Source organism: Pogoniulus pusillus, chromosome 10 (assembly GCF_015220805.1).
Source record: "Pogoniulus pusillus isolate bPogPus1 chromosome 10, bPogPus1.pri, whole genome shotgun sequence".
NCBI lineage: Eukaryota > Metazoa > Chordata > Aves > Piciformes > Lybiidae > Pogoniulus > Pogoniulus pusillus.
In genome coordinates, this window is record NC_087273.1 from 2,575,645 (window position 1) to 2,596,556 (window position 20,912).

Sequence of the window (20,912 nt, forward strand, 5' to 3'; positions counted from 1 at the left end):
TGGGTGATCTTGGAGGTCTCTTCCAGCCTGGTTGATTCTGTGATTTCCACACAGCTAGCTAAGGTGCTCCCTTTCTAGTCATGGTGGTGGATGCCCCTTTCTGCTTCCAGCTGTTTGAGTCGCCCATTCACAGTTCTAGCAGTGCTTTCACTAATCACGTTGAGGGAGTTATCTCTGCCTCTCTTCCCATGTACCTGAGCAGCCAGCAAAACTAACAGTAGTAGTGCTGTGGATTTCTGTGCATAGCCAGCAACACTCCATGGTTCATAACTTGTGCTAGGGTAAACTGAAGCAACTAAGAGTTGCCACCCCTGAGATGTTCAAAAAAAGACTGGATGAGGCACTCAGTGCCATGGTCTAGTTGACTGCACAGGCCTGGGTAATAGGCTGGACTGGATAATCTTGGAGGTCTCTTCCAACCTGGTTGATTCTATGATTCTAAGAACACCAATGAAATGGAATGATATTTAGGCCTGACTCAACATCTGCAGCTGTAAAACTGTCTCTGAAGAGAGGTCAGTGGGTGCCTCTGAAATAATTACACCAGTTTCTCCATGTAGAAAGATCCTTATGCTCAGCTACATTAGGCTGGGGCATAATGCCCTGAAATGAGGATAAAAGTTGAAAAGACCTCTGTCAAGAATTAATATTTCAGCTTGTTTGCCTGCTACAGTTTTGTTCTGAAAGTTTAAACACCACTAAGTGTGCCCCATCTTGAAACAGTCCTGCAACAGGACTTGGCCTTGCAAGTACCAGTCACCCCCTAGGATGGTCAGTGCTTGCAGGACTGCTGTAACGCTGTGTCAGGACAAAATCACTCTCTCCCCACAAGTAACTTCTGTGCCAGCATGCTGATTTCAGGAAGGCCAGAGGATAAAGGTCCTTTGAGCTCAATTAATTGCACTAAGGAGGTCTTTTGTGTTTCTGTACAGGGCCAGTCCTGGAGGGAAGTGGATTTTCTTTGCTTGGCCAGTGTATCGGTGATGGTCTAAGAAGCTGCAGAGGTCTCATTGTGCTCACCAGGATCAATCCATCTCTTTTGCTTTGCAGACAGTCAGTGTTTGTGAGGAACTGCCACTTTATTTTTCTAGCAGGCTCCCTCTTCTTGTTTGCTTCACCGGTAGGAAGCAAACTCTCACCAGCCCATCGCTGGTTTGCAGCCAGTTGGGTTACTGAAGTTTGTGGGAGTTTTTCCTCCTATCTTTTAAAAAGAGCTTTTTAAAAAAGCACCTGCTAGTGGCCAAGGAGAAGGGGTGCCCATCAAAGCAGCTAGAGAAGCTAGGAGCTCTGAAGGGATCCATCCTCACCGCCTACAGCACCAAAACCACTTTGGGCACAGCTACCACACCACTCAAACTGCCATTTCTGTATCCCCCTCCAGTTGTTGCTGTCCAGAGCAGCAGCAGCCACAGGGTCAGATACCATCACCAGCCACACAGAGCACAAAGCTCTGAATAAAATGCACTCTGACCAGCGAGATGATGCCATGCCCTGCTGTGTGATGGCCAGATGCACAGTCACAGCGCTTGTGCCACCTTCCAGCTCACTGTGCTGGACTATGGGCTCATCTGACGGGGGTTTCATCTCAGTTACCACCTCCCTTCCACAAGCATTTGTATGTTGATTCCTCCACTGCCTTTGTGCTCTTTCACAAGTGAGTTCCAAAGTGTTTCAAACAAGTCCTTCAAAATTTTGGAGTAGACTATTTATATATCTCACCAGATAAAGTAGGTCATGTGGAAATCCATTTGCCTCTGGTTTGCCTGCCAAGCCACCTTGACAGAGGAAACAGGAGCTGATAGAGGAGGAGATTAAATTCATATGGGCTTGGTTTTAAAACAATAAAAATGATGCTAATTTCTCATGCAAATGGGTTGGAAATTCTGGGCTGACACAATATGACAGTGCTTGCTACAGCCCCCAAGTTGATGTCATACTGATAGTATGAAAATCTGTGCACTCCTCTGAGGCTTCGCCCTGCAATCAGTCACCTGTGGCTCCTGGTAGCGATCTCTAAACTCTTCTATGCCCTATGCTTACATTTGGAATTAAAATATGTGCTTCACTATGGCACAAGAAATGTAACACTCCAATAGAAAAGCTAATACAAATTAACTGAGCAAAACCCATGCATGTCAAACTACACACCAAAACATCTCTATGCAACAATGACTCAGTGCAAAAAGGACTTTCTTTTAAGCTTGGAAAAAGCCTACATTTCCCTTTTGGTTGCAAAATCCTTCTCAGGTAAATTGAATCTATAGTGCTCTTTTGGCCAGCTCCTAGATGACATTATCTGCTGTCTCTTTCAGACTGTAGTTGTTCAGATGGTTTGGCAGTGGAATTGAGGACAGGAACACAAAACATATATAACTGAGGCAACTCTATGCTCACACATTTTAGAGTTGTTCACTGGTTATTAAGCTGCTTCTTGTCTGTTCTCTGTTATTCTGTTTAATATTGATGTAGGTAAACAGAGGCAAGGGTATACTGCAAAGCCTGTACAGAAAAGGGCCAGTTTTCAATTCTGCTTTGGGCTAATACACTGAGATTTCCTCTGTGATTTTTGTAGGAGACTCTCCTTCCCATTTCTGAAATGGAAATTCACTGGTAAATGTTTGTCCTCTGTGTTTTTGCCAGGGCATCAGTTGACTACTTTACTTCATACAAGGGAAATTCCCTTTTCTTTCTGGACTAAGCAAGGAAGAAGGAGCAGGCTGGCTGCTTGGCCAGCCATGCATAAACTTCCTCAGCTCTGTGCTGTTCAAAAATTAATCAGCAAGAGTTTCCCTCCATAAGGACAATACCTTTGCACCTCTCCTCGTGCCCAGTGAATACATGGTTTTGTTTTTTTCTGCCATAGCAAGGCTTTTGCAAGTTCAGCACAACACAAACTTAGTGACTCAGACATATTTGGTTGGGTCTTGTATTAGCAATAAGAGATGACCATGGTTTCAGGAACAAAAATGAATGCATGGTCACATCAGAGAATAATACTCCAATGAGAAGCACTGGCAAGAAATCACCACCCCAGCTGTTTGGTTGGTCATGGTTTGTTCTCCAAAAACACAAGGCAAAGGTGTACTGAAAGCCTCCTGAAGGAGAATTGGATTGCAGTGCAGAATAGCAGGGAGCTAGCAGGCTAAGCAGCAGCAGATATAAGGACACTGCAGGCTGGTGGTTCCTGTTACAGCCCAAAAAACCAGGCTCCCATCAGAGAGTATTTTGGTTGGAGAGCCTTTTCATACAATACAATTTGAACAGTTCACCTCACAAATTCAAGTAAGATAATACATTATGTCAGCTAGAAATTCTGCTTTCTCTTACCTTTCTTTGTTCCAATCTCCACGCTTAAGCAGTTCCTTTCAACTGGTGTCTTGAAGTGGGCAAATCAAAAGATCACCTAGAAGTATCTGAAGAGAGAAGGAAAAATGCCTGAATGCCAGCCAGGGTTAAAATGTGTCTAGCTGAAGCTCCTGTCTCACCCTAGCAGACGAATCCAAGACGTATGCCACAGCGCTCCCAAAGTGAAGTTATTAAAACAACTTGAGCCAAAGATTAAAGCCACCAGATCTCCTGGAATATTTTTGATAGCCAGTGGGAACACACAGCCAAACCTGTGAAAATTAGGCAGTATTTAAAAACAAATGCTTTTGAGGAGAAGTTTCATCTAAGGAATGTACCAATAGCTCTGAACATTGCAAAGACAGGACCTACCACCACGAGACAGAGACAACAGTAAGATGGTGCCTCCCTAAGATGTTCTCAGGCTACAGGGTAACACCTTAAGGCACAAACTCACATTGTTTGGGACCTGGTACTTTGTGGGGAGAAATTAGCCCCACTACAAATTATCATCTCTGCAGACTTCAGGATGCCTGCATTAGCAGTGCCTAGCTCTCATTCTAAGTGGTTGCTTTTCAGCCAGCCACATTTACTTATCACATATCTGACTGGAGGAATGAGAAATGCAAACCTCTCACAGCACTAATGCTTTCTGCTGTAGTAAGGGCAGTTGCAGGGGCAGCCCTAACCCTTGCCTTCAGCCTCAGCCAAAGGGCAGTCCTACTATATGAAGCCAACTAGCCACTCAAGTCATCTAGGCTGGGATCCATCTCCCTGTACTCACCTACAGTGTGGTGGTTTGCATATGTGCTACTCATCTACTCCTCCTTTATAGTCAGTGGTGAGATATAGGCAACCAGGACATATTTAATCACTTCCAAAAGGCAGATGCCTAAATTGATATTTGTGTTCTTGAAGTGCTTGTTTATCTCCATTGACTATAAAAAGAGTCTAGACAGCCAGCTCAGAGGTAGACAGCCATACCTGTGACATGTAAAGTCTGGGGAGGTGAAACCTCTGCATGTGAGAAAGGCAACCCTATTGTGGGATGTGAATGTCAGTCCTGAAAGGGAATTTTATGTATTTCTTTCAGTGGAGTGGCTTTGAGATTTTTGGGTTTAATCCTCAGCCTATATGATGGCAGGGACAGTAGGTCTAATGAGTTTACAGGAGGTCTAATGAGTTTACAGGTTGGGTTGAAAGATCTGTGAGCCAAAGTCAAATGCTTTGTACAGAAGATGTAGATAAGATGAGATTGAACAAGGCCAAGTGCAGGGTTCTGCACTTTGGCCACAACAACCCCAAGCAGCACTACAGGCTGGGGACAGAGTGGCTGAGAGCAGCCAGGCAGAGAGGGACCTGGGGATACTGGTGGATAGTAGGCTGAAGATGAGCCAGCAGTGTGCCCAGGTGGCCAAGAGAGCCAATGGCATCCTGGGCTGGCTCAGGAGCAGTGTGGCCAGTAGGAAGAGGGAGGTTATTCTGCCCCTGTGCTCAGCACCCCTTGAGTGCTGTGTCCAGTTCTGGGCTCCTCAATTCAAGAGAGATGTTGAGGTGCTGGAACATGTCCAGAGAAGGGTGACGAAGCTGGTGAGGGAAGTCTCCATCACCACTGTTCTCTTTTCACAGCCTATAATCTACTTTCTCTCATTGAAATATTCCAATTTGCCTCAAACTAGCACAAGCCCTCCAAGCTCACCCAGTCCAACCCATCACCCAGCCCTAGCCAATCAACTAGCCCATGGCACTAAGTGCCTGTTAAGAGGCTCTGTCCTTTCTGCAGCTCCTCAGTTACGTAACAGAAGTGCCACACTCCACTTGCTTCTCCCAGGCACAAATACTTTCATTAAGAAAAATAAATACAAGGATGGGAAAATAAATTCTAAGGTACAGGTGAATAGAAAAATGGTTTAGCTGTTTGTAAAAACAAGATGTTAAGTTCCCTACATGGCACCATATATTCTCTCCTATCTCTATCCCTCCACTGACTGCTACCTCCTTGAAGGTACTGATATCTCAGGTCAGTGCTTAGGCCACCACTTTGTCCACAGAGTCATCCATGGTGGTGAGAAATACAACTACTGCTGCTTGATCAGCCACACAACTGCAGCGCTGGTATGTGAACAGTCACCAGGAACAATCCACCAGCAAGCCACAGTTTGTGAAGAGCATGAACTGAACTCTTCACAGGAAACTTATGATCAGCTGAAAGAGCTGCACTTGACCCTCCAAATAAAGTTTCCTGCTTATTCATTCATCTGCTTCTGCTGGAGGCTATTACATCATATTTCAAAGGATTTAGAGTCACCTTTTTCTCTAGAGTGTAAATCCTCTGCCTGTCTGCAAGCTGCCCATACTCACTGTGGGCTTTCACAGGCAGAGAGCTCTCTGTGGGGTTTGAGACGAAAGCCTTTGGTAAAGGATTTGGTATATCAGGAACTAAATATTTACTTGGTGCAGATTTTTATGGCATAGCTATCATGGCACAATCTTGAATTGGTTGCTTCATTCACTGCATGCTGAAATCTGTTCCACTGCAGTAGCTGTTGCAGGCAGGCAGGCAGGAAGGCACAGGCATTCCTGTCATTCAGGATCTATTACACAGATCCTCAAGGAAAAAGGCACTCTGATGGGGTTGATCCTGAGGCTTCAGATATCAGTAAGGTCTTTCATCACAGGCACTGAATAGTTCACAAAGGGTTCCTCTGATGTGAGGTTTTTTGTTTGTTTGTTTGATTGATTTCTGTTGTTATTGCTGTTGGTTTGGGTTTGTTTTTTAAGGGTAGCACCCACTTAAAATTGGCTTTTTAAATGTTAATAAAATAGGGTTTTTTAAAATATTCTTCCTCCTAGTGTTATTAGAAAGCCTGGAAGCTTCCCCTGGGTATTCCTGTTCCTCTGAAGGTTGGATGTGTTGGCAGGGTTTCCTTTATAGGTGGTAGAAATCACTGATCCAGACAAAATCCTTATGGGGAACAGAGAGAAGGATGCAAACAGAAAAAAACATTGGGTGAAGTGTGTTTAACTCACCTCCTAGGCTGTCAGAAGATGGAGGGTGATATGACCTGATCAAGAGACCAAGGAAGTTCTCCTTTAGAAATGCTTTTTCCTTGGTTTTGGCAGTGATGCCACAACTTTTGCTCCACAGTACCAAGACTGCGTGTCCTGTTCAATATCTTTATTGAAGATCTGGATGAGGGGATTGAGTCCAGCATCAGTAAGTTTGCAGATGACACCAAGCCAGGAGCAGCTGTGGAGGGTAGGAGAGCCCTGAAGAGGGACCTTCCCAGGCTGGATGGGTGGGCAGAGGCCAATAGAATGAGATTGGACAAGGCCAAGTGCAGGGCTCTACACTTTGGCCACAACAACCCTAAGCAGCATTACAGGCTGGGACAGAGTGGCTGAGAGCAGCCAGGCAGAGAGGGAGCTGGGGGTGCTGGGAGAGAGGAGCTGAAGATGAGGCAGCAGTGTGCCCAGGTGGCCAAGAGAGCCAATGGCATCCTGGGCTGGCTCAGGAGCAGTGTGGCCAGCAGGACAAGGGAGGTTCTTGTGCCCCTGTGCTCAGCACTGCTCAGGCCACTCCTTGAGTGCTGTGTCCAGTTCTGGGCTCCTCAAGTCAAGAGAGATGTTGAGGTGCTGGAAGGTGTCCACAGGCTCATTGCTGTCTACTACTCTCTGAAGGGAGGCTGTAGCTAGGTGGGGCTGGGCTCTTCTCCCAGGCAACCAGCAATGAGCTCTGCCCTGAGCCTCCTCTGCTGCAGGCTGCACACCCCCAGCTCCCTCAGCCTCTCCTCACAGGGCTCTGCTCCAGGCCCCTCAACAGCTTTGGCGCCCTCCTGTGGACACCTTCCAGCACCTCAACATCTCTCTGCAATTGAGCAGCCCAGAACTGGACACAGCACTCAAGGAGTGGCCTGAGCAGTGCTGAGCACAGGGGCAGAAGAACCTCCCTTGTCCTGCTGGCCACACGGTTTCTGATCCAGGCCAGGATGCCATAGGCTCTCTGCTCTTGGGGAGCACACTGTGCTTTGCAGGACTGGGGCACTGAACATGTGTGTAACAAGCAGCAAGCACACAGGCCCAGCTGCACCAAGCAGCAGATGCTAACTGCTTCCAGCTTCATGTCTGCATAAGCAACTGAAAAGAGATGCTCTGGCAAACACAGTGTGACATGCCCAAATGCAGGGGGACATTATGGTTATGAACTTAAAACACTAAAAAGTTTTATGCAGCTATAAATCTGCTCTTACAGGACCATACAGCTGCACATCTGTACTTGATATTCCCACAAAGCCCCTGTCAAAATCTCAGCATAAAGCCAGAAATCAGAAACTTAGAATGCATTGGACTGGAAGGGACCTTTAAGGGTGATCTGATTCAAACCCCCTGCAGTAAGCTGGGGACGTCCAAGAGTTACTGCTGGGTCTAAACAAGCTGCAGATCAGCATTTTAAAAATGCAAATTCCTAAGTTTCTCTGAGGAAAAGCAGCAGAACAAGAAGGATGTTGTGTTTGCTGTTTCCTAGCTGAAGTGCCAGGACAGCACCAGAGACAGGGAAGTGAAATTGCTTGGGGCAGATGGATTGTACCTTAAAAATACTATAGAATGTGGCTGGGATTGCAGTCATCCACTCAGATCCTGGCTGCAGCCTGCTGCACCTGAGTCTGTTGTGAGGATTAGACAGACTCTGTGTGCTGGCACAGCCTTCATCCTGCTGCTTTTTATGGGGATGCATTTCATCCTTGCCACATAGCTGTCAACAGCTGCGGTCCATAAGAGATGTCCTAAATGGCAGCTGTTAAATGGACCTTCCTCGCCTGCTGCCATGTGAGTGGCAAAGGTGCAGAGCACAGTGACTGGGAAGCAGGAGGTGACCATGCAATGCTTCGGTCTCTGCATGTGCATTTTCTGTCTGAGGTGAAAATGCTCTGAGCTGCGAGGCAGCGAACGTAGGCTGAGAGGAATTCAGTTCAAACAGCAGATGCCAGCGCTAAGAGGCCACTGACAAACAGGGGCTCACCCCACGCTGGGATCTGGCTTTTTGGAATTTATGAACTTCAGCTCCAGACACATGGGCTTGGAAAGATAAGGAGAGCAGCTCCCCCAGCCAACCCATAGGCAGGATAAGCACGAAGCAGCCTGGCATGCCTCTCTGCAGAGTGCAGGGCCATACACACATCAGGCATGACCCCTCAGGCTGGTAGCTGCCATGAGCCACCATCAGCCCAGACAAACCTCCCACAGCAGGGAACCCCACATGTCACGGGAAACAGCAACATCACCTTGGCACAACACAGATTAAAATGTCAACAGCTTTCCAAGAGATCCAGCAAAGCAAGCATCACTTGGATTTACAGATCTTCACTACGGCGTGGAACACCACCCAGGTGTGTGTGTGAGTACAGCCACAACCATATTCCCACACTCTTCCAGAGCACTACAGAAGGAGCTTTGCCCTGCCTAATCTCCTGGGTTTAAGAGTATCTTCACTACCTGCAGATATAATCAGCTAAGAAGACTGAAATGATCAACACGTATGAAACAATGAAGCAATTAACAAAGGTTGGCAAAGCCTTTGTGGGCATATTGTCATGACAATGCTTGTGGGAGGGAAGCTTTATATCCCTGTAATGAGATTGCTCAGTGGTGGAGTAACCAAAACTCAAACGTGGAAGATACCAAATGATGCTGAACAGCTAAGTGTGAGTACCATTGCAGCATGCCAGTACTAACAGCAGTAATTCTATGCATTCTTCTGCATTGCTTTCTGCTCATCTACAGATCCTCCTGCACTGAGGTAAGCAGTGGTCACTACCTGGCCTCTCTGCTCGTGCAGGGCAACAGCAGTCATGCTGCCTTTGCATCCAAAATTCAGCAGACCTCACTCTGACTCCTTGAATGCCCTGCACCCTGGGGTCCACTGTGGCACAGACCTAGGAGGCAAGTTGATGAAAGAAGCAGCTGGCCTGCAGCACATAGCTGTCTTCTGCAGAGGCTGCAGGCAGCTTTGCACCAGAGCTTTCACTGTAAGGTGAAGTTTCTCAGGATGGATGCATCAAGCCCAGTGAGAAGAGGAAGCAGACAATCTCTCACACAGTCTCTGTGCTCCACTGATCCATGTCATCCTTCTTGTACCATGAGCCTTAATGATACCACAACAGCTTCTGACTTAGTACTGTGGCAGACTCAGGTATCTGTCAGCAGTAACCTCCCCAGACAGTAAGTCAAGTCTGGCATGCTGCTCAAGATTGTCTCATTAGCTATGATCTTTCTCTGGGCCTAGCAGTAAGCTGGATCACAAACCATGCAGTAAGTTGTTCTACCACGTTATGGAATGCTTACTGACTGAGTTGCATCAACTCTTCCTTTTCTTTCTAGGAAAGAGTATCTGGGAAAACACCAGAGGAGAGACATCTTCTTGTGGAGTCAGTTTCAGGAAGCTGCAAATCCATCTGCTGAGCTCTGGCCAGAAAGATGGAAGCATCCAGAAGCCAGGATTTCCAGGGTGAAAAGAGGGTTCTGTTGCATCATCCCTTAGCTCTAGCTATTCCTTCCACTTGTAAAGGAGAAGCAGCAGGGCTAGAAGCTACAGACCTAGCTTCCACTAAAGAATCTGCCTCCAGTTCCAGGGAAATTTGACCTTGTGTTCCACTGATACAGTGGCAGCAAAGTCACCTGGGACTTGCTATCTACACTCACAATTTAGACCACAGTAATTCATTGTTATTTGAACTGCAGGTAGCTCAGCAATGTCTTGGTAATGTCACAAAGCTTCTAGCCACAGGAATGATATGGCCAGCACTAACACCTGCTGGACCAAAGTAGCATTTGGATCTCACTGTGCAAATTACATATATCTCACCTTTCAGCCCCCCCAGGTATATCAGTACAAGATGTAATACATCAAGATTCAACCTTTGGCCACAACAACCCCAAGCAGTGCTACAGGCTGAAGACAGAGTGGCTGAGAGCAGCCAGGCAGAGAGGGAGCTGGGGATGCTGGTAGAGAGTAGCTGAAGATGAGGCAGCAGTGTGCCCAGGTGGGCAGCAGAGCCAATGGCATCCTGGGCTGGCTCAGGAGCAGTGTGGCCAGCAGGACAAGGGAGGTTCTTCTGCCCCTGTACTCAGCACTGCTTAGGCCACTCCTTGAGTGCTGTGTCCAGTTCTGGGCTGCTCAATTGCAGAGAGGTGTTGAGGTGCTGAAAGGTGTTGAGAGAAGGGCAATGAAGCTGGTGAGGGGCCTGGAGCAGAGCCCTGTGAGGAGAGGCTGAGGGAGCTGGGGGTGTGCAGCCTGCAGCAGAGGAGGCTCAGGGCAGAGCTCATTGCTGTCTGCAGCTCCCTGAAGGGAGGCTGTAGCCAGGTGGGGTTGGGCTCTTCTGCCAGGCAAGCAGCAACAGAACAAGGGGACACAGTCTCAAGTTGTGCCAGAGAGGAGGCCTAGGCTGGATGTTAGGAGGAAGTTGTTGTCAGAGAGAGTGATTGGCATTGGAATGGGCTGCCCAGGGAGGTGGTGGAGTCACCATCCCTGGAGATGTTGAAGCCAAGCCTGGCTGGGGCACTTAGTGCCATGGTCTGGTTGATTGGCCAGGGCTGGGTGCTAGGTTGGACTGGATGAGCTTGGAGGTCTCTTCTAATCTGTTTCTATGGTTCTATGATTCTCTGATTCTGTGATTCTAATCTATACTGTCCAGAGAGGCCCTCTCCTGACTCAGGCCCCAATAACAGGCAGAATGACAGCAATAAGCCAAACCAGTATGACAAAACTGTATTTGGCTCACTAATACCATGCAGGTTGTCTGTGTGTGCAGTGGTTTCCACCACCCAGCTCCTACTGCACAGCTTGATGGCATCCCAAATCTGCATGAGGACAAGGTTGTGTTGTGCACTCTGAGTGCTGCACTGGAGCCACATCACACTGTGAGCAGTCCCCTAGCTGGGAGACCAGAGCAATGGGATGTGCTGGTTAGTGCACCTGCCTTGAACACTACATGCTGTACCCACAAAAAAGATGCTTTGCTCTCTGCTAACATGGACAGGAAATGTTTTTTTCCTCATTCGAGTCATTGGTTCTTATATGTGGAAGAAATCAGAACTGGGATTCTGCAAACTGACTCAAAGCAGCAAAAATGCAACCTAATACAAATTTCCTAACACTGATCACGTCACATCACTGATGAATAAGCACTTCTATACCATTCTGGAGAGCTGCCACCATTAGGAAGTGTGCTTTCTTCAGGAGGAAGGCTATTCACTCATAAAGGAAAGGTCAAAGGCAATGGTTTTGTCTGAATGATCATGACTATTTCCTTTGACAAGCGCTCTAACCGTTTCTGGCAGAGTCCTTCCCTTAGCTTGAACAGCCTTAGCCTTGAATGCTGCGAGTGCAATTCTCTATCCTGAGTTGTTATTTTGGACCATTGTTGGAAATTCAAGATAATGCTGTTCTGTTTCTTCCCCAAAATGTACTAGCCAATATCTTAGGGCTTCCCAGTTCCTTTCCCCCACTGTCCTTTGGAGATTGCTTAACAAGAACTTATTTACCAGGGGGGGAAGAGACTTTTTCAGGCCTTTCTGACAAAGAAATTCCTGCTTAGTTCAACAGTGCAAAGTAATTAGCAAGTTCCTGATGGAACATCACTTGAGACTAGCACAGATCATCTGTGCTAGAGACTACCAGCAGCAATACCCTGAGGAATTTTAATGATATGTATTTAAAATACACAAGTGAAGAAGTAGCAACCCCTTCTGCCAGCTTTCTGGCTAGATTCTCTCTGGCTAAGTTTATTGAAATAAAATCAGCAGCCTCCTAATTTAACCTGGGGAACAGGAGCAGGTCAGTCCATCTCCCACCCCCAAACTAACTTAAAGCCAAGCTGCATTTATCCCAAGCAGCCTCAACCCTGCCATGTGCATCGCTGCTCTGCTGCATGTCCCAGTGTAGGAGGTCACAGAGATACAGGCTGAGCTGAGCCCTTGACTCCTCTCTGTGTGAGAATGGGTGATGGCAGCAGCATTGTGGCAAAGAAAATCTCAGCAGAGAATATAACAATATAACAACAACAGCAACAACAGCAGCAACAACAGGAATAATAGTACCATTTTACAGTCAAACTACCATCAAAGTGTCAGCTGCAGCTTTCTCCTCCCAAGCTTTTTCCATTTCTCTCCTCAGCTGTTTACAGCTCTGCTTTAAGAAGCCATAGGGGGAAGGTAACGTTCAGTGCTTCATACATTAGACAGAACCTGGAGCAGTAGCTTGCCAGCATGTGTCACAAAAGGCCTCTCCTTCAGGGTATGATCAACTTTTTGACTCCTATTCCTTGATAAGAGGTGGGAAGAGGCAGGAAGGATTCTCCTATACAAAGAGCTGCAAAGCAGCCAACTGCTTTGCCATTTGCTTCCCACCACCTCCCTTTGCTCAGCATCCCCACTCCCTGTGAAGTCTACAACAACAGTGATAATAAAAGAATGCTAAATAGAAACTCCTTCACACACAAGCCTGTGAAATTACAGACTGCAAGCCAAAGCTTTTATAGGACAGAAAAAACTCAGGGGCAGAATAAAAAGCAGATGGGAATGTGGTTAATGGAGAAGAATATGGTTCTGGTGGTGGAAGGCAGACTTGCTCAATTTTGGATTAACCATACCTGCACTTCCAATAGAAACCTGAGCTTGGGTGTGAAGCCTGAGGCAGTGTGTTCATATGAAAACACATTTTGCTTAGGTAGTTCCCAAAGGCTAAGTTGGCTGACTAGTGATCATCCCTTGCAGCCACTTCTGCACCTCCGATGCTATTGCCTGGAAGAAGCATTTGTAACACTGCACTTAGTTTTCATTTCCATTAAGGAAAGGGTAAATCAGGTCCCAGGTTTCTGGATGCACACACAGAGGGAAGGAATGGCTTTTCTAGGACAGGATTATTTTCTCTTTCTTTCACTGCACATGCAAGTCTGGCCAGTTCATGTAATGAGCATGGAGCTGAAAACCAGAGTTTGTTGCCTAATCTCATACTTGTGTGTTCCCACCCAGCCCATGCTTCCAGAGACATGCCAGCACGGGCACAGCCGAGAGCCCCAGCTTCCACTCTGCTCAGAAACAGGCTGAGACTTCCTGCTGCCAGACAAAGTTCTGAAAGGTCATAGAATAGAATCATAGAATCAGGCAGGTTGGAAGAGACCTCCAAGCTCATCCAGTCCAACCTAGCACCCAGCCCTGGCCAATCAACCAGACCATGGCACTAAGTGCCTCATCCAGGCTTTGCTTCAACAGCTCCAGGCACAGCGACTCCACCACCTCCCTGGGCAGCCCATTTACTATCCAGTCTCACAGTTCTAGAATACTTCTATTTCCCCACCTGTTTCTTTGCCTTCTTCCATCATGAGGAAGAAAGGAGGAGAGGGAGGAAGACACAGACAGACATTTTAATGTACTTCTGTGTGAGCCATGTGAAGGGAAAGGCTGGTAACAGACTCCTTCCTCCTCATTGCCCTCGCACATGTAAGGGCCAGGCTCAAGTTGGCTCCTAAGGCAGAACCAATCCTGGTAACAATTTACTGAAAACCACGATGAAATAAGATCCTTAAAGCTGACAGTCCCTGGTGTTCAGAATTAATTAAAACAGATTTCAGTTCATGCAATAACACGAACTGGACTGCTCTGCCTTCCTCAGAAACACAAAAACAAGGGGAGGCAGCTTCCCGTCAGCCAGAGCAAAAGACACTTTATGCCTTTGGACCCCAGTTCCAGGCACCAGCAGCACATTCCAGATTCTGCTGTTCTTTTGGCCCACGTTACATGGACTCTTTATGGCTCGAGTTAATCTACTGGTGGGATTAAATCTGTGTTTTTAAATCGGAGAGCAAAATGGACAAAGAGAACTCCAAAAAGAAATTGAGCAAAACATGACAGAGAGGTGAAATCTTGTTTTCCACACAGAGGGCCAAATGTGAAGTCAGTGGAGTAACTTTGAATGTACAGTGGTGGAGCTGAAGGCAGGATTTGGCCCCTGAAGCCCTGGATTAGGTTTGGAAGAGAACACAGGTCGCTTCTCCTGGCTCTAACAGAATCTGACTTCTGGACATGGTCCTGACAAGAGGGGAATCATTTCAAACAACCATCATTTTGTCTGCATGGTGTAGGATTTCACTCAGTTATAAAGGCATCTCCTAAATTAAATTTCCCTTGAAAAACAACGATTTAAGGAACAAAGTGGTTAGTTAAGGCCAGGGTACTCTGGGTGAAATGCAGACCTTGGGGTGGGGACTGCTGGAAGCTCAAACCACTGCCTAGTTTTTGCCATGACCACAAGAATAGGATGTTCAATCTCAGGCAGTGTCAGTTGGCCTCGTGGTTTCCTTTGCCTTTCCTGTAAGAAGACAACATTTTCACAGGCAGCAATGGCACAGGGTATATTTTCTCTCTCTCCCCTCCCTCAGTGAGGACAGGCAAACCACGGCTTTCAAAACACTTCATCTGTGGACCACACACAGCCTGAGCTTAATGCTATTATGGCTCCTTTGTCAAGGAGCAATTGCCCTTTTTTGTCTGCTCTGCCAAATGAATTGCCTGTTTCTTTATTAAACGGGATCCTTTTCCAGTAGCTATCTCCCTTCACCTCAGAATAACCCCTTCCCTAGAAGAGAAAGATCAGCTGTGGACTCTCATCCCCTTGGTGAAATGGCAAAGAGCACATTTTATCAAGGGGACACCTGAGCCTTGTACCAATTGGAGGAGCAGAGAGAGAAATTCAGCCCCTCACTCCATCGGGTGGAGATGGACAACCTGGCACCTCTGCCCTTGCACTGGGGCAGAGATGACTTCCTGGCTGACCCATGAGGGAATGGCAGGGCAACTGCACATCTCTGCTTCTTCTCTAGAGCAAGCAGACACACACAGAGCCTGAAGAGACAGAGACATGCTTCCTTGCACACCTGAAACCTGGATCACTCAGCATCTTCTGCTAGAAACTCCATGAAAGGAGGCTTCTGATGGCTTGGAGTAAGAGCACTTCAAACATAGGGTTCACAGCATACACCATGCCAGATGAGGTCTGTGTTGAAACAGGAAACCTCAGTGTAGTGCATATGCAATGAAGCTGCCAGAAATTGGCAACAGACTATTTTAAGAGCAAAAAGTGAACAGGGAAACGTGAGGCCTGTGCTGCTAAAGCATCCCTCATGTTTTGTATTGGAAAATAGTGACACTTTTTGCACCAGAACTATCACACAGAACCACAGAAACATCCAGGCTGGCACAGCCCCTCAGGATCACCAAGTCCAACCTAGAGCACTACTCAACAAGATTCAGCTTAAACCACATCCCTAAGCACCACATCCAAACCACCCTTAACCGCTTCCAGGGTTGGTGACTCCAGCACCTCTCTGGGCAGCTCATTCCAGTCCCTGACCACTCTCTCTGTGAAAAGTGTTTCCCTAATGTCCAATCTAGACCCCCCCCGGCCTCGGCTTGAGGCCATTCCCACTTGTTCTGTCTCCAGTGACCTGTGAGAAGAGCACAGCAGCAGCCTCTGCACAATGTCCCTTCAGGTAGTTGTAGATGTGCTGAAACTGTATCAAGCACAGCAATGGAAATAACTGTAAAAAGCTCCTCGTAGCAAGATGGGAGAGGACAACCAGCAGAGAAGTGCAACCAATTCATTTGATAAAGGCTGTTATCATAGGTCTTTGTGCAGCTCACAAAACAAACTGCTGTGCTAGAGTGCATATTGCTGGTGACTTACACAGTGGCATCCACAAACTGTTGTTTCCTTTTACTCACTGGGACACAATCAACCAAAGCAAGCTCCCAGGAACAGAATAATCTGTATGTGTCACTGGCTGATAAGAATTTCCCTTTAAGAGACAAACTCATGGCAAATTATGCTGTGGAAGGGACAGGGCAAGGCTGCTGGCTGGGTCAGGGGGTGCTGAACCAAACACGTAGCGACACCTGCACTGATATATAGACTGTTCTGAACTTGTGCAAACAAATAATTCATGTCACAGCTCACAGCATGAAGCTTCTGTGTGAGGGAGCCTTATATTCATAGATGACAAGACAGCTGCCATAGATGGCAGATCATGGCTTAGAATCATAGAATCAACCAGGTTGGAAAGGTCCTCCAAGCTCAACCAGTCCAACCTAGCACCCAGCCCTAGCCAATCAACCAGACCATGGCACTAAGTGCCCCAGCCAGGCTTGGCTTCAACACCTCCAGGGACAGCAACTCTACCACCTCTCTGGGCAGCCCATTCCAATGCCAATCACTCTCTCTGCCAACAACTTCCTCCTAACAGCCAGCCTAGACCTCTCCTGCCACAACCGGAGACTAAGTCCCCTTGTTCTGTTGCTGGTTGTCTGGGAGAAGAGCCCAACCCCACCTGGCTACAGCCTCCCTTCAGGTAGTGAGGAGATCTTATAGTGTCCTTCTAGTATGTGAAGGGGGCTACAGGAAGGCTGGGGAGGGACTGTTGTCAAGGTCTTGTAATGACAGGACAAGAGGTTGAAACTGGCAGAGGGGAGAGTCAAACTAGATGTTAGGAAAGGGTTCTTTGCAGTGAGGGTGGTGAGACACTGGCACAGGTTGCCCAGGGATCTTTGATCACATTCTGTGCTTCTGTGCTTCCCAACCTCCCTGGAGGTGTTCCAAGGCCAGGTTGGATGAGGTCTTGAGTGACCTGCTCTAGTGGGAGGTGTCCCTGCCCACGGTGAGGGGTTGGAACTGGATGATCCTTGAGGTCCTTTCCAACCTAAACCATTCTAGGATTCTATGATTAACAACAAGTTAGCTTCCATTTATATGGATGGTCTTGTAGGATCTGAGGAATCAGCTCAGTAGCTGAGCAAGAGTCACCCTGCAGCCAACCTGCAAAGGCACAGATCTGTGTAAGCAAGCTGAGCATATGTAAGTCTGTATATTCTTAGTGGATAAAAGTTCCTGGCAACCGTCAGGTAAAGGGAAATGTGCTGGCCCTAAAACTTGATGAGGTCAGCATTTTTTGATTTCCAGCTTCTTAGAAATCTTTTCCAAAGGCCTAAGTACATCTTTTCTGAGCCATGGAATGCAGCTGAAAAGGCAGTGTTGAGCAAGTGCCTATCTAGTCAGGGAAAACAGGTTATGTTTGCAGACGTGTTAGCAAAAACCTGTATTAATTAAACCATTTTAAAACACTGTTTAGCCTCCTGCCTGAATAATGAGAGGAACAACTTTTAAACACAGGAGGCCTCTGAAGAGCTAAGGTATTTTCTAAAGCCCTGGCTGTAAGGGGAGCTGAATTCTGCCTTAAAACACATTCAAAGAGGTACTGGTGGATCAAAAAAATGTTTTTCTTTCTGGCTCCAAATAAAGCTGCTGTGGCTGGCACTGCTTCCTCAGTGCTGAGTTCTAATTCTTGTGACAATACTCTGACACAAATCCCCAAATGCAGACATTTCTGTACCCCATGGAGTTTTCAATCTGGAAGACAAAAGAGATAAGCCAGGCTACAAGCAAGGATTAATTTGGAAAATTCCAAGTTTGTTTGTGTTTCTCCCTCCTCCCTTTCTCTGGCTTGATAAGGCAGTGGTGATTGACTCCTGTACTGGCAGGAAATCAGCCTCGAAGGGCTTCCAGTTTGCACCTTGCAGAACTGGCTTTGTCACTATGAAAAGATGAGCTTACTGGAAGGCAAAATCTTGAATTAAATAAAGCCTAATGCTTGTGATTAGGAAATCTTTATATAACTTCTGCAGTGCACTGTGAACCACATCTGGAAGGTGGCTGAGTTTATTCATGAGGAGACACTGGAATGTGAATGTGGGCTAGGCTGGACCATTATGAACCCAAAGAATGTAGGTCAGGCACACTGTAAATCTGTTATCACATGGGGGTGGGTTCCAGAAAGAAGATGAAAACATTTGAAAACTAAAAGCCAAAAAAAAATCCTTAGGGTCAATTATTGCTGTTGCACCATGGCTGAACCTGACTTGAAGAACAAAGTCTGTAATACACAGCAAATGATCTTTTCTCTACGCAGTTAGATCAGTATCTCACTTCGGATGTCTTCATCAGCAACTTTCTCTAATCCTCTCCCTTCTGCACTGCATATCATCGGAAGAAATGATCTGCTTAAAACTATCTGTGTTTTCTCCAAATGCAACACAGGTTGGAAGCAGAAAAACAGGGGACAACCCTGACGGCTGATGCTGTGCAAGTGTCTAGAAATGCAGGCTCTTAGGTAGAAACTCACAGTGGTACTTTCCTAGAAAATGGTTAGTTTTCACAACTGGTGATTCCCTGAGCAGGATCTTTCTCTCTCTGGCCTTTCCTGCAGTCAGCAGATGTGAAATTTGAGCCCTTTCTCAGAACACAGATGGTAATTCTCCTCCCAGACCTCATCTCCGACATCGTTAGGCAGATGGGAATGGACCATTTAGACACCTTTTGGTAATTAAATTCTAATTAGATCACTCTCATAGTCTGTTTTCTGCTCTTAGTGCCTAAGCCAAGGAGTAAGGAAGCTAAAATTCCCTGCAGACCTGTGAGACCAAGATATTTCATTGAACCTTCCACTCACAGTTCGTGGCACTGCTTTTCAGGTCTCTCAACACAGCCTCGTCAGGCATCTATGTTCCCTTCAGCACCACCTCTCTCAGGCACAAGTCCTAAGAATGCCAAGACTGGTTCTTGTCCAGCATCCCAGAGTGGTCTGAGTGACAACAGCCACAGAGAGATGTCAATTCCCCAGAGCTATATGCAGATTGCTGGGGCTGTTGTGCAGATTCAAGGAGCTAGTTTCTCCCGAAGGACCAACCAGTGACACCAACTCTCCTGAACCAAGAGATAATGTACCCCAGATTTCTGCTGGCTCCAGATCTACAGGGACTACAGAAGTGTAAACCCAATTCCTCAAGTTCCCTACAGAAATTCTGACCTTCTCCTTCTGCAGAAAGGGATAATGAACTGTAACTTCAGTTCAGTGGAACTTTTGTGTGCTGATAGCTTTTGGCCTTTATTTTTCCTTTTCCCCAGGTGGTAAACATTGCAGTAATAATTACAGCAGCAGAATGGATGTTAACTCTTGTCTGCAAAGTGTTTAAGTACTGAAAAACATACCTGAGCCACTAGGAAGTAAAAGAGGGTGTAGTCTATTTTCAGAGGCAGTTCTCCAGTTCCAGGTGGTTGGAGGGCAAGATCAGAGCATTCACTCATGATGTGGGTGGTCTGGACTGCGAGCTGAGCTCTGTGCAAGGGAGTGGACTGCACAGTGGGAGAAAGAAAAGTTGAATTTATTATTTTTTTCACTTGATTCTGTTCAGCAGAAGTTATTCAGTGAATATCTGCAAAGGCAAAGCTGTTGGTAGAGATGGCAAGACTTAGTTTGAATTTACTAAAGATACTTGAGAAGAGAAAGAAAAAAAACAACAATAACAAAAAAAACAACCCAGGAAATTAATTAGCAAATTAGAAGTGGCTGTAGGGTAAGTGCTGAGCTCTCAAACAATTCTGAACGTTGGAAAACCTGGATCCAAGTGTCTTGGACCATGGCAAGATCTCTATCTTTAAAAGCCAAAAGAAATCTTTATTTTATATCCCCAAGCATCTCCTTGTGCCTGTTTCATTTACAGCCCACAAAAGGCTTTTTTTGGGAAGGGCAGGGTAGGAGTCTTCCTCTGGTCATGGCCTAACAGGATGCCCCCCATGAAGGGGGTTTTGCAAGTGCTACAGGGGTGGAAAATTGCAAACATCAATTTCCTCACCTACAGGTAAGGATCCCAGTCCGTTAAGCACAGACAAAACACTCCACACTTGCATTACCAGCATTAAGAGGCAAAGCTTGTCCCACCACGTGTTAACCGGGTAGCCACTTCTCCGTTAAGGAGAGGAAATGCTTTGTTTGTTGCTCTTAATTTGCAAGAGAAAAAGAATAGTTGTACCTCTGTGCTCCATGGAGTTTGTGATGCACTGAAGACAGGGACAGGTGCGTGACTTCTGCAGCAGCGCTGGGAAACACTGGACCAAAGCCTCTGTCAAGATCACTGAAAAAAGACCTATTATTAGTGGCACCAATCCCATGTATGACAGCACAGTTTGGCCCTTTACACTTTCCAGGTCACTGAAGCAAGGTCACTAAAGAGAGCAAATAGAGAAACAATTATTCTAGGGCGGCTTGATTGGAGCAACTGGATCAGAGCAACAACCTTACCATCCATTTTGCATGTAATAAACCCTTTCAAAGGCAGCTATAATTGACCTAAAAGTGTTTAAACTACTTGGGGCTGGTTTAAGGTTGCAGTTTTGTTTAGAGAAGAGGAAATTAACGTTTCCTAAATTCCTGGGAAAACAGTATGCTCAAGTGTGCTCTGTTCAGTGCTCATTAAGAGCTATTCCCAAACAAAATGACTGTTGGTACACTGCATGATGTATCATTAGGATTTCCAGAGCTCTATGAACCCATTCTGGAAGCTGTTAAGGCATATTAGGAATGGTAAAAGGATGGAATGCTTTTCTTTAGGGAAAAACATATTGCCATTGGCATGGGCTGCCCAGGGAGGTGGTGAAGTCACTGTCCCTGGAGGTGTTGAAGCAA

General features: G+C 46.5%; 1 long non-coding RNA gene across 1 annotated transcript; it reads right to left on the reverse strand.

Moving 5' to 3' along the window:
- Nucleotides 1-3,344: 3,344 nt before the first annotated feature.
- Nucleotides 3,345-20,348, reverse strand: LOC135178949 (uncharacterized). The gene is made up of 3 exons (XR_010303796.1): nucleotides 20,260-20,348; nucleotides 19,439-19,582; nucleotides 3,345-3,413 (listed from the first exon to the last, which is right to left on the reverse strand). It is a non-coding gene; the product is annotated as an uncharacterized LOC135178949 (long non-coding RNA).
- Nucleotides 20,349-20,912: the final 564 nt, after the last annotated feature.